Source organism: Lissotriton vulgaris, chromosome 5, assembly GCF_964263255.1.
Source record: "Lissotriton vulgaris chromosome 5, aLisVul1.2, whole genome shotgun sequence".
NCBI classification, from domain to species: Eukaryota; Metazoa; Chordata; class Amphibia; order Caudata; family Salamandridae; genus Lissotriton; species Lissotriton vulgaris.
This window is the reverse complement of record NC_141693.1, coordinates 293260747-293271422: the sequence shown is the minus strand read 5'-3', so window position 1 is coordinate 293271422 and position 10676 is coordinate 293260747. Positions and strand designations below refer to the sequence as shown.

General features: G+C 42.2%; 1 pseudogene; it reads right to left on the bottom strand.

Moving 5' to 3' along the window:
* Positions 1 to 336: 336 nt before the first annotated feature.
* On the bottom strand, positions 337 to 10386 carry LOC147710747 (ferrochelatase, mitochondrial-like; annotated as a pseudogene).
* Positions 10387 to 10676: the final 290 nt, after the last annotated feature.

Genomic DNA, 10676 nt, shown 5'->3' with positions numbered 1-10676 from the left:
ATGGCCTTTACTGGCCAATGTGAGAATAAACCAGAGGTTTTAGGGCACAGGGCGGAAGGCACCCAGTTGTAATACCTCAAGATGTAAATATATTATTGAATCTAAAAACGTTGCACATAAACTTTAATTTGATCATTTACATGGAATGCTGAAATATATACTTTTCTGATGTGACATAGGTTCATGAAAAAGTCCACCAGGGCATTTTAATGGCACGTTTTTCTAGTGGTTAATGTTGGACTCTAATGTACAGAATGGAACCTCTCCAGTGACATGGTTGTGGTCAATGGAGAAGAATGGAAGGAAGCAGGTGTACAAAAAACAAACCAAAAAAACAACTTGTCTTAGATTCTAAGGAAAAATATGGAGCGACATTTCAGGTGCTTTGGGCGCTGCACTCTCAGGCGGTCTTCCTGTGCCGCTAGCACTTAGATGTTTAATGTCACAGTTCTTTACTTGAGAAGAAGGACTTGGCCTCTCCACAGACAGGATTCACACAAAGTGGGCACCGTAGGGTTAATTGTTTGGAACATACTTTGTTTGATTTGATGTGGGAATAGGCCAAGTCTGCCAGTGCCTTAGAAAACAACGGATTGCCATTTAGAGACTCCGATCTCCTGATGTTTTCAACTCCACACTCATGTGCTAAAACTTGAGCATATTCAATATCCAGTTCCTAAAGCGTCTCAATGTGATCACTGGTAAAAGCAATAGGAACTAATAAAATGTTCTTCTTTCCCCTCTGGCAAAGACCTTTAATAGTTTCATCTGTCTGTGGCCCCAACCAGGCCATTGGACCGACCTTGGATTGCCACACAAGCCTATATGGGTTGGAATTGCCAAGTTTCTCCATAACTCTTTGGACGGTTGCACCCACTTCCTGTGGGTAAGGATCCCCTCGATTCACTGCAGATATTGGCAAGGAATGAGCAGAAAAAAGAATGACAACATCGCCCCTCTTCTCGGCAGGGAACATCAGCAATTCCTTCTGGGTATGGTCCGCAAAACACTGAATTAGGAGTGGATGCGTAGGCATCTGTCCATAATACTCCATTTAATCTTTGGCTTTTCCTCTTTTTGCTGTAATATCGATATTTTTTATTTTTTAAGTTCAGAATAAGGTTTATTGAACAAAAAGAGGTGTCAATACAATAAAACAAATGATACAAACGAGGAGCAGAATAAACTGGAAAATCCTTGCATAAATAGCCATACAAAAAGTACAATGAATGTGTAGATCAGGTGAAAATCAGTTGAAAGCATACAATGGAAAAGAGAAAAGGAAAATAATGATATATCTGTTATACATGAAAGTAATTAGGAACAAGAAGGTCAATCAAGGAGGTTTGGGAACTTCTTGCTGAGTTGGTAACAAATGAAATGATTTTTTAGCCGAGGCATCAGGGTATACTGTTATAGGAAGCCATAAAATAGTGCGTTTCATTGCTAACTGAGGAGGAAAAACAAAGGCAGTATCCAACCTATGGTTATGGCAAACATTATACCACCATGCTTTAATTGATATCTTCGTAAAATCTTTCCAGTTAGCAGTGATTTGTTGGAATGCAACCGCTATCAGCAAGTCAATAATTCGTACATCAAAAGTAACTTGGTCCCAACACGGAGATAGACTACCAAGAAAAATATGGATAAAAGCAAAAGGGATTTGGGTATGAAAGATATCATTAATTTGAGACCAAATTCGCTCCCAAAAGTCTTGAATAATAGTGCAGGAGAAGAGCATGTGGAACAGAGTAGCAGTGGGAGTAGAACAAGACCAGCAGAGATCAGGGACAGAAGAGAATCTGTTGTGAAGCAAATGTGGTGTAAAAAGGAGTCTGTTATAAATGAAAAATAGAGATTGAGTCAGAGAGGCAGATCTAGAGGACTTTCGAAGTTTTACCCAGAGCTTGTCCCAAAGTGGAGTAGGCCAAGAAGTAGCAAAGTCACTTTCCCACGGCTCCTCTACTTTAGACTTTGGGCGAGGAAGAGGTTTGGAGCGCAGGAATGCATAGATAAGGGAAGCTTTGGAATGGGTAGTCAGGAAAGAGTGAAGTTGTGAAGTGGGAGTAAGAGATGGTGAGAGATTATGAGAATGCAGAATCTGGGTGTAAATAGGCAAGATTGCGTCTTTTAATAAAAGGTAATTACGAGCAAAGGAGGCAGGCAAATCAAAAGAGAGGCGTAGCAAGGGAAAGGATAGAAAGGTGGATTGAGAGAAAAGTTGAGAAACCCAAATCAAACCCTTTAGTCGCCAGGATTTCCAATAGAAAGGTTTGCCGTTAATGAGGATATTGTTATTATTCCAAATAGTAGGCGATAAAAAATCAGCAACAGAGGAAGGAGTGCTTGGGGAGGAAGCTAGAAGGAGTTTGGTGGTAAATTTATGTATAGGAATGGATGGTATTTGTGGTTTGCGAGAAAAAGATAGAAATTCAGCGAAAGTAAAAGGCGAAAGAGAAAGACGTTCTACAGTAACCCAAAGAGGACAGGGCTCTTCAGGGTCATGTAACCAGAAGGAAGCTTGACGTAAAAGAAAAGCTTTGTGATAGGTCGGGAAATCAGGAAAATTGACACCTCCTTCCGATTTAGGACGTGTCAATCGGGAAAGAGACATTCGAGGCTTTTTACCTGAACAGAGAAAGGAAGCAAGAATAGAATGAATCTTCCTAAAGAATTTCATGGGAATAGAGACAGGAATATTGGAGATGGTATACAAGACAATAGGGGATAACATCATTTTAATAGTATCAAGGCGTCCCCACTAAGAGAGATATAGTGGGTGCCATTTGGTAGTGAGATCAGTTAATTTCTGGATACATTTACTGAGGCAGAGTAAAACCGTATCCGTGACGGAGGGAGTAACGTGCAAACCTAAATATTTGATATGAGAAGAGCTCCAGTTAAAATTGGAGGCAGCAAAATCAGGTTTGAAAGTAAACTTAGTGAGGGGTAAAATTTCGCACGTGTCATTGTTCAGTTTATATTCAGAAATTAGCGAGTATTGACGAACTTCAGAAAGAAAGGCAGGGATAGAAACAGTGGGATTAGAGATAAAGAGCAAAATATCATCAGCATAAGTGATGGAGCAAGGATTCGCACGTAAAGCGACTTGCTCTGATTCAAGAACCTCGCTTAACTGTAATCATACTAAATCAACCTGTCCGTCATTTATTTAGTTTTTTCCCAACACGCGGGTGTCTCCAGGAGGCTTGCCTGTGTGTCTTTTCATCCTAACAATGCTTGCACTACGGAAAAGGCTGCTTTGCAGAAATCCAGTCTGCGCATGCGTCGGTCATACCCACGTGATGTGACGCACTCGCATTCTGGAGGGATTATATTGCTCATGCGCACTGTTGCAAACATGGCCGCTTGTCTCTCACCACGCTCTCTGCTTGCCACCGCTGCTTCTGCCTATCTGTCTTTTTGCACTAAACTTTAATGCTATAGATATTATGAAATAAGGGGTGCAGTAAAGTCTGTAACGGTATACAGTGTGATCAATTTTTCGTATGATTCTAATTTGTTTTCGTTTACTTTTCATGTACCGTGTATCTGGGGGCCGGGGAAAACGGGAGATGCACCATACTTGAAGCTCTTCTGAACCCTGTCACGTGACATGGGAGAAACCCCACTGCGCAGAAGCTAAACCCAGCCAGCTGGCTCCTGAAGCTCGATGCGCCTGAGAACGCACCTCGAAGACACGGAATTTTTCCTTGACTGTGCAACAATGTATCTGTAAACCTGCTCTCTCTCATTGTCTTCTATATTCCTATGCCTGGGAACGTGAACCCAAGGGGCGGGTATGCAAAATTGAATAATTACGATGGGAACACTGAATTCTAGGAGGTGACAATGACCAAATCACCTCTCCAGACCAATCATAATGTGGGAAACTGTCACTTGCAACATTTGTGGGTGGTCTAAGGGTCCCCAAACCGTATAACTGGCCTAGTGTAGCTTAGAGAAATTGTCCGACTTGTCCGAGTAGCAGACCTGTCACTGACCCTACGAACTCTATAGGTGATCACTCTTGAGTGCTCCGGAGCACTCTGTCCATACTTTCCACAATCTCCTAGGGGTGGAAATAGTCCTAAGTGCTGGCGAAGCACTTTGCTGGGGAAATTCGAAAACCCAATCGGGGTTACTGGCGGATTACTTGCAGAGAGGGGTAACGCAGGCGTTGCATCCGAAGCTGTGGGTGTTGGTCGTACCTTGGTGAGCCCAGTCCTGACCCAAATCCTGAGGGGTATCCTGTTCTGACTGTCCGTGAGCTGTACCTGCTCGCATTCTGGTATTCCATTCCTTGAGGGTCCTTGTCCCCGTCTTTCCAAACTGACCTGTGGCCAGGGTTAGTCCTCGTGCCTATCTAGGTAATTATTAATCTGTGGGTTTACGTCTTCCTATATCTCTCTCCTTCTTCCTAATAAAGCACACTTGCCTGTGATATTGCTCTATCACCTTTGAATGCCAATTATATTCAATGGTTTATTAGAAATGTTCCATTTCTCCCCCTACCTGTAGGATATTATTAAAGTGTCGTATTAAATTAGTGTGTTCCATTTTTTTCCCCTTCCCTTAGTATGGTTGCAGTGAACATAGTAAGAATAGCATAAGTACCCTAGTGAGAATATACATTTAGGCCCGGCTCATATCCCCTGCCCTAGTTTAAACTTGTGATGAATAGCTTGTTCCTTGTTTCCCTTACCCTATAGTGTTCTCATTTACCCTAATGGTACTTGCCCTAATCCATAGTTACATTGTGGTATTGGTTTTAATGATTGATGTGTTACTCTGTATTTGGCTTATCATCTTGGCATATTCATTCTGAAAATTCTTGATAAATCTTTAAAACTCCTCAGGTGTCTGTGGTCATTTTGCCGGTATAAAAAGTGGATAAAGGTATAAAAGTGTATTTGGGTTCTGCTCCTTTTTAGGAAACCTGTCACCTGTCCACTGCTAGCTCCTGAATCCATCAGGAGTAATGTGCCTGTGGTAAGTCAGGTACATGAATATTAAGTGGTGTGAGAGTCACCCCCCGAATTACTCATAGTAGTGTGTAAGAATCACCCGGTTCATGCCAACTAACTCATTGTAAACACGCCAGGGCCCAGTGCGTGGAAAGTTTTGGTCAAAACGGTGACCCGGGTGACCTGCGCGCTCTATCATAAGCAGCAAGCTTAATATGAGATTGTGAAAGGTGAAAGCCGTGAATGTCAGGGTTTTGTCTAAGTTTGGTAAGGAAAGGTTCTAGAGCCAAGTTAAAGAGAAATGGAGATAATGGGCAACCTTGTCGAACACCTCTACCCAAGTCAAAGAAGGCGGAAACCAGACCATTTGCACAAACCGCTGCTCTAGGGTTGGAATAAAGAAAGGAAATTAAAGAGATAAATTTGGGACCAAAACCAAACCATTTAAGGGCAGAGAAAAGATAGGTCCATTCTACTCTATCAAATGCTTTTTCTGCGTCCAAGGCAATAGCTGATAGGGAACCTGAAAAGCGTGGAGACTTGGACAAAACGTTAAATAAAAGCCTAGTATTATCAGTAATAAAACAACCTTTAACAAAACCCGATTGTTCAGAACCAAGTAAATTAGGTAAAAAGGAGTCTAATCGGGCTGCGAGAGATTTGGCATACATTTTATAATCAATGTTGACAAGAGAAATTGGTCTATAGTTTTTACAATATCTAGAATCCTTACCCTCCTTAGGTATAATGCAAATGGGGGCACCAGCAAAGGTACCTGAAGAACCACCTAAGGTAACTAAGGAGTCAATAAGAGAATGCAACTTGGGAATCAACAATGCGGAAAAATGAAGATAGAACTCAGCAGTGAAACCATCAGGTCCCGGAGCTTTATCTTTCTTAAGGGAATTGAGAGCGGAGAGTAACTCCTTTTGGGACACATCCAATTCCAAAGAGGTTAAGTCAATGGGAAAATGGTCTGGCTTGCGGATGTCAGAGAAAAAATCAGAAAGAGATTGAGAAGTAGGATGAGTTTCAGAGGAATAGAGGGTGGAATAGAAATGAGAACATTCATCTAGAATATCAGCATCTTTGTGTCGGGGGACATCATTGTCATCAAATACAGATTCAATATTGAGCTTCTTATGCTTAATTTTTTAATAATTAGCTAGAATTTTCCCTGCTTTATTTTTCCCACCATAAAATTTAGAGCTAGATTTCAACAAGTAAAGAGAAGCATCCTCTGTAGATTTCTTGTTAAATTTCAACTTAGCATCAATAAGCGCTGTTAAGCTTTCCTTTGAGTAGGAGGTGTAATAGGAGTGCTCCAAACTCTTGATCTTGCGGAGGAGGTCATTGTTATGCTTACGTGCATCCCTTTGTTTTGCAGACACAAAACAAATGATGAAATCCCTAGCCGTGGCTTTAAAAGCATCCCAAATTGTGTGGGTAGGAATAGAGGGAGTGTCATTGAAAGTAAAGTATTCATTAAAAAAGTCAATAAAAGAGGCGGTAAACTTAGGATCTAAAAGTAGGGAGTTGTTAAAGCGCCACCTCTTTGGTCCAGTAACTTTGGGTAGGACATCAATATTAATAAGGACAGGAGCATGGTCAGATAAAAGAATAGGGCCAATTTCAGCATGAGTGAGAGATTGTGCAAGATGATGAGATATAAAAATATAATCAATACGCGATTGAGAATGGTGAGAGGGAGAATAGAAAGTGTATTCTCTGGTTGTTGGGTTACATAAGCGCCAAGCATCAATGAGTTTATGCTGTGAAATAGCATGGGTAAAGAGTTTATGGGGCTTGTTTGGGATAAAAGAGGCCTTGGAATTTCGGTCTAAAAAAGGGTCAAGAGGTTGATTACAATCCCCCGCTAAAATAAAGTGATCGTCTATGAGATTGGTAATGCGAGTAGCCATCTTACGCCAAAAATCAGGATGACCACCTGTAGGGGCATAAATATTAAGAAGGGAGAGTGGAACACCCCTCAAGGAAAGCTTAACAAAAGACCATCTACCATCAGAATCAAAGTCAGTTTCTAAAACAGAATAAGTAAGAGACTTACGAATAAGAATAGCAACTCCATTTCGCTTACCATCTCCAGGAGCAAAATGAACCTCTCCCACCCATCCCCTTCTAAGCTTAACACATTCCGTTTCAGTTAAATGAGTTTCTTGCAAAAAAGCAAAATCTACATTTAATTTAGCAAGGTGAGAAATAATTCGCTGTCTCTTAATGGGAGAATTAAGACCTTTAACGTTCCATGAAACAATACGTACCGACATTAAAAAAATAGGAAAGGGGGGAAACCACTACAATAAAGGCTAACATTAAAAGTATGGAAAATACAGGAAAAGAATAGGTGTAGAAGCACAAAAGATGATAAAGTAGAGAATAACCAAAGAAGAAGAGATTCAAAAAGGAAAAGAGAAAACGACACCTTGAAGAAGAGAAGAAGAAGAACGGGAAAAAAGAAAGAAGTAATAGGGGTAAGATCAAGAATGAACATGTCCGTAAGGTAAGGAAATATACTTACAGGTAGGGGAGGTAAGGGAACACAAGCCGGAAGGGGAATCAGACACGTGAGACGGGGGGGTAGAACCAACTGGAGGAGACAAGACGGTCAAGGCAAACGGACCACCCGGCTGGGAAAACATGACGTATGAGGGATCATCTGTAAAAAGAGAAGGAGATCATTAAGGGAAGAAACAAAACAGAACGATCAAACAGGCACTGCGACGGCTACATCAATAAAGGCAGTATATCTAAAAGTGAAAAAAAAAAGGAAAATGAAGGAAAGTGAACATGGTAAACAACAAGAGCAACGTGGAAAGAAGAGTCGAAAACATGAGGCATATATAGCTATAACAAGAGTAATTAACCTATGCAAAAGTCTATGCAAATAACATTGAAATGCATGTAAGAAAAAGTTAAATCAGCCATATAAGTCAAGGAGGAAACGCCGAAGAGGGACCAGAAGTATCCATGGTCGATGCTTGACAGGAGTTCAGGAAGCTCTGGAGTCGTACAGGATCTTCGTAGGTCGTCGTCTTGTTGTTATAGGTGACCAAAAAAGACAAGGATGGAAAAGTCCATAGCGAGCACCAATGGAGCGAAGTGCAGGTCTCATGTCCAAGAAGGCTTTGCGACGATTGGCCGTGGCTCTAGCGTAATCCTGTGCAAAAAACAAGGAGGATCCAGACCAAGTGAGACGAGGAGCGGCTCTAGCTGCTGAAAGAACCTTCAGAAGGTCAGTGTACTGTAGGAAATACATGATGACACCTCTGGGCTTTACCGAAGGAGAAGTAGATGATGGAGCTCGACCAAGCCTGTGAGCCCTTTGTATGTTAAGTACGGTGTCCTCCGGAAGATGCAGAAGTTTGGGAAGAAAAGACTTGAAGAAAGCTGTGGGATCACTCCCCTCGCAGCCCTCCGCAAGGCCGTAGATTCGCAAATTGTTGCGTCTATTCCTGTTTTCAAGATCCTCAACCTGTTTTTGAAGAGAGGAGATCTGAGAGTGCATATGGGCTGTTTTAGCAGAGGATTCCTGAAGTGAAGAAACACTGTGCTCCACAGACGTAACCCTCGCCTCCATTTGAGCCCAATTATCGGTTAAGACCTGTAATTTAGCATTTGTTTCTTCCATGAAAGGACGGAGTGCCCTTATCTCTTCCAACAGCAAGTCAATAGAAGCAGAAGGAGCTGAAGCAGAGGCTGACGGCGAGGGAGGATCTTTTTTGAGCCGCCTAACTCTATTCTTCCCTTTGGGTTGAGGAAGGGGATCCATGGCCGACTTCGACATCAGAGCAGGAAGTTCTTGAGAAGACTCTAGTTGGGCCAATGCTGAGAAAACCCTTGAATTTTTTATGAAAATGTGCTTTGAGGTTGCGGTAGCGCGGTTTGTTGTAAGTTTGCCCATCAAAGTCGCAAGCTACAGCCAAGGCGACAGCATTTGACAAAAGGTAGGAGAAATCTCTTATCAGCCGGTATAAGTAATCACCAATATGAGGAAAAGGTGAATATCAACAACATTAGTGGTTTGAGGATGAAATGACGAAGTTCTGGCATACATGAAGAAACATAGAAGGCATGAGCAGGAACCAAGAACAAAGACTGCTAAGAGCAGGAAAAGCAGAAATTGCCTTCACGAGGGTGCATTCTTCCAGCCAATCATATTCAATAAAATCATGTGATGCACGTTATTGAGGTAAATAATGAGGATGCACTATCAATATAAAGAATAGGGATGAGAAAGTCCTCCAACATAGGGAAAAAACTGTTATAGTGCATAAATTAAACAGAATGAGTGAAGTTGCGTAGGCAAAGCTGTGTTGAATGAATTTGAATATGTTGAGGCATCAAAATGGCCGCTGACGTGCAGAGGAAACTAGTAAGTTGCATATAAATAGCAGGGGGCCGTTATTGAAGTTGAGAGTCATTTAGTAGCATTATGAAGTCCACCATGAGGAAAGAAAAATATTGCTATGCACGAAAGCTGGTTTGCTGTAAGCGCCGATAATAAAGTTGTGAGGAGCGCTGCATGAAGGAATTACACAAAATGGCGGCCGCGGCCGTCACAGAAACGCGAAGCACACAGCGTCACCTGAAAACATGCCGAAAAGGAGCAAAGAAACGCGTCTGAAGGGTCACATCATGGTCGGGACACACTCCGACGGCAGAATCTTCACCTCGGCGGGGTAAAATCCGACGCGGTGCGCTCGGTTATGCCAGCCGCAGCGGAGCGCTCACGCCGGCACCCCCATCCCCAACGGGCGCTAAGCCACGCCCCCTGTAATATCGATATTAGCGTTTAAACTGCTTCCGGTCGTAGAGCAGCTATATTGCGGATACTGTGTGAAAGCAATAGCCCTTTCAATTCCATCTTTCTCCATTTGTTCAATGGTGTCTTCTGTTAGACGATTAACGTATCGAAAGCCAATGTAATATTTGTGAAGTGCTGTCTTAGGAGAGAGTTCATCCAATAGTTTCACCATGCCTTCTCCTTGTGTTGCAGTCCATTTTTTAATAGGGGACCCACCACCGATCTTGCTGTACTGCGCTTGAATTTTGGGGGTTCGTCGTTTTGCAATAAAAGGTGCAAGCTTTCTTTGTGCTGGAAGAGTCATGAGGTCTTTATCTAAGAAAAGTCTGAGGAAACCATGTACATCATCCAGGGTCTCGGGCCTCCTATGTTTAACATCAGGATTCCAGTTTTAGGTTTTCTCCTTTTGTCTGGGTGGATCTGAGGTTCTGATTCTTTCGCTTGTGTTGCAGGAACCGCACTTGAATGCCATCGCAGTTGATGGTTGCCTCTTATTCTTCCACAAATATTGTTTTTTAGAAACTGCTCACCGAGTCTCCTGAAAGCGACGCTCCTCAAGGAGGCCGCCATGTTATTGCAGTGGGAGTACATTCCGTTGGAGCTGGCAGAGGCCACCTTCTCCTCTCATGGCACGGGACCAGCGTCCAGCGTGTTCCCCCCTCTAGGACTTTGTGCTTCTATTGCTTAACAAATTAATATTAAATACTGGAGCTGTGTTTTGAATAACTCAACTGTATTTTTCAGGAATTTATTTGTGATTTGTCTTAAAGAAAGTTTATAAATTTCACACAGGCCTAGTCCAAACGTTGGTGAAACATTATGCAAGCAAGGTGGAATCTAATCTGGAAATGTGGGTGCTATATTACACTAGCGAATTGTAG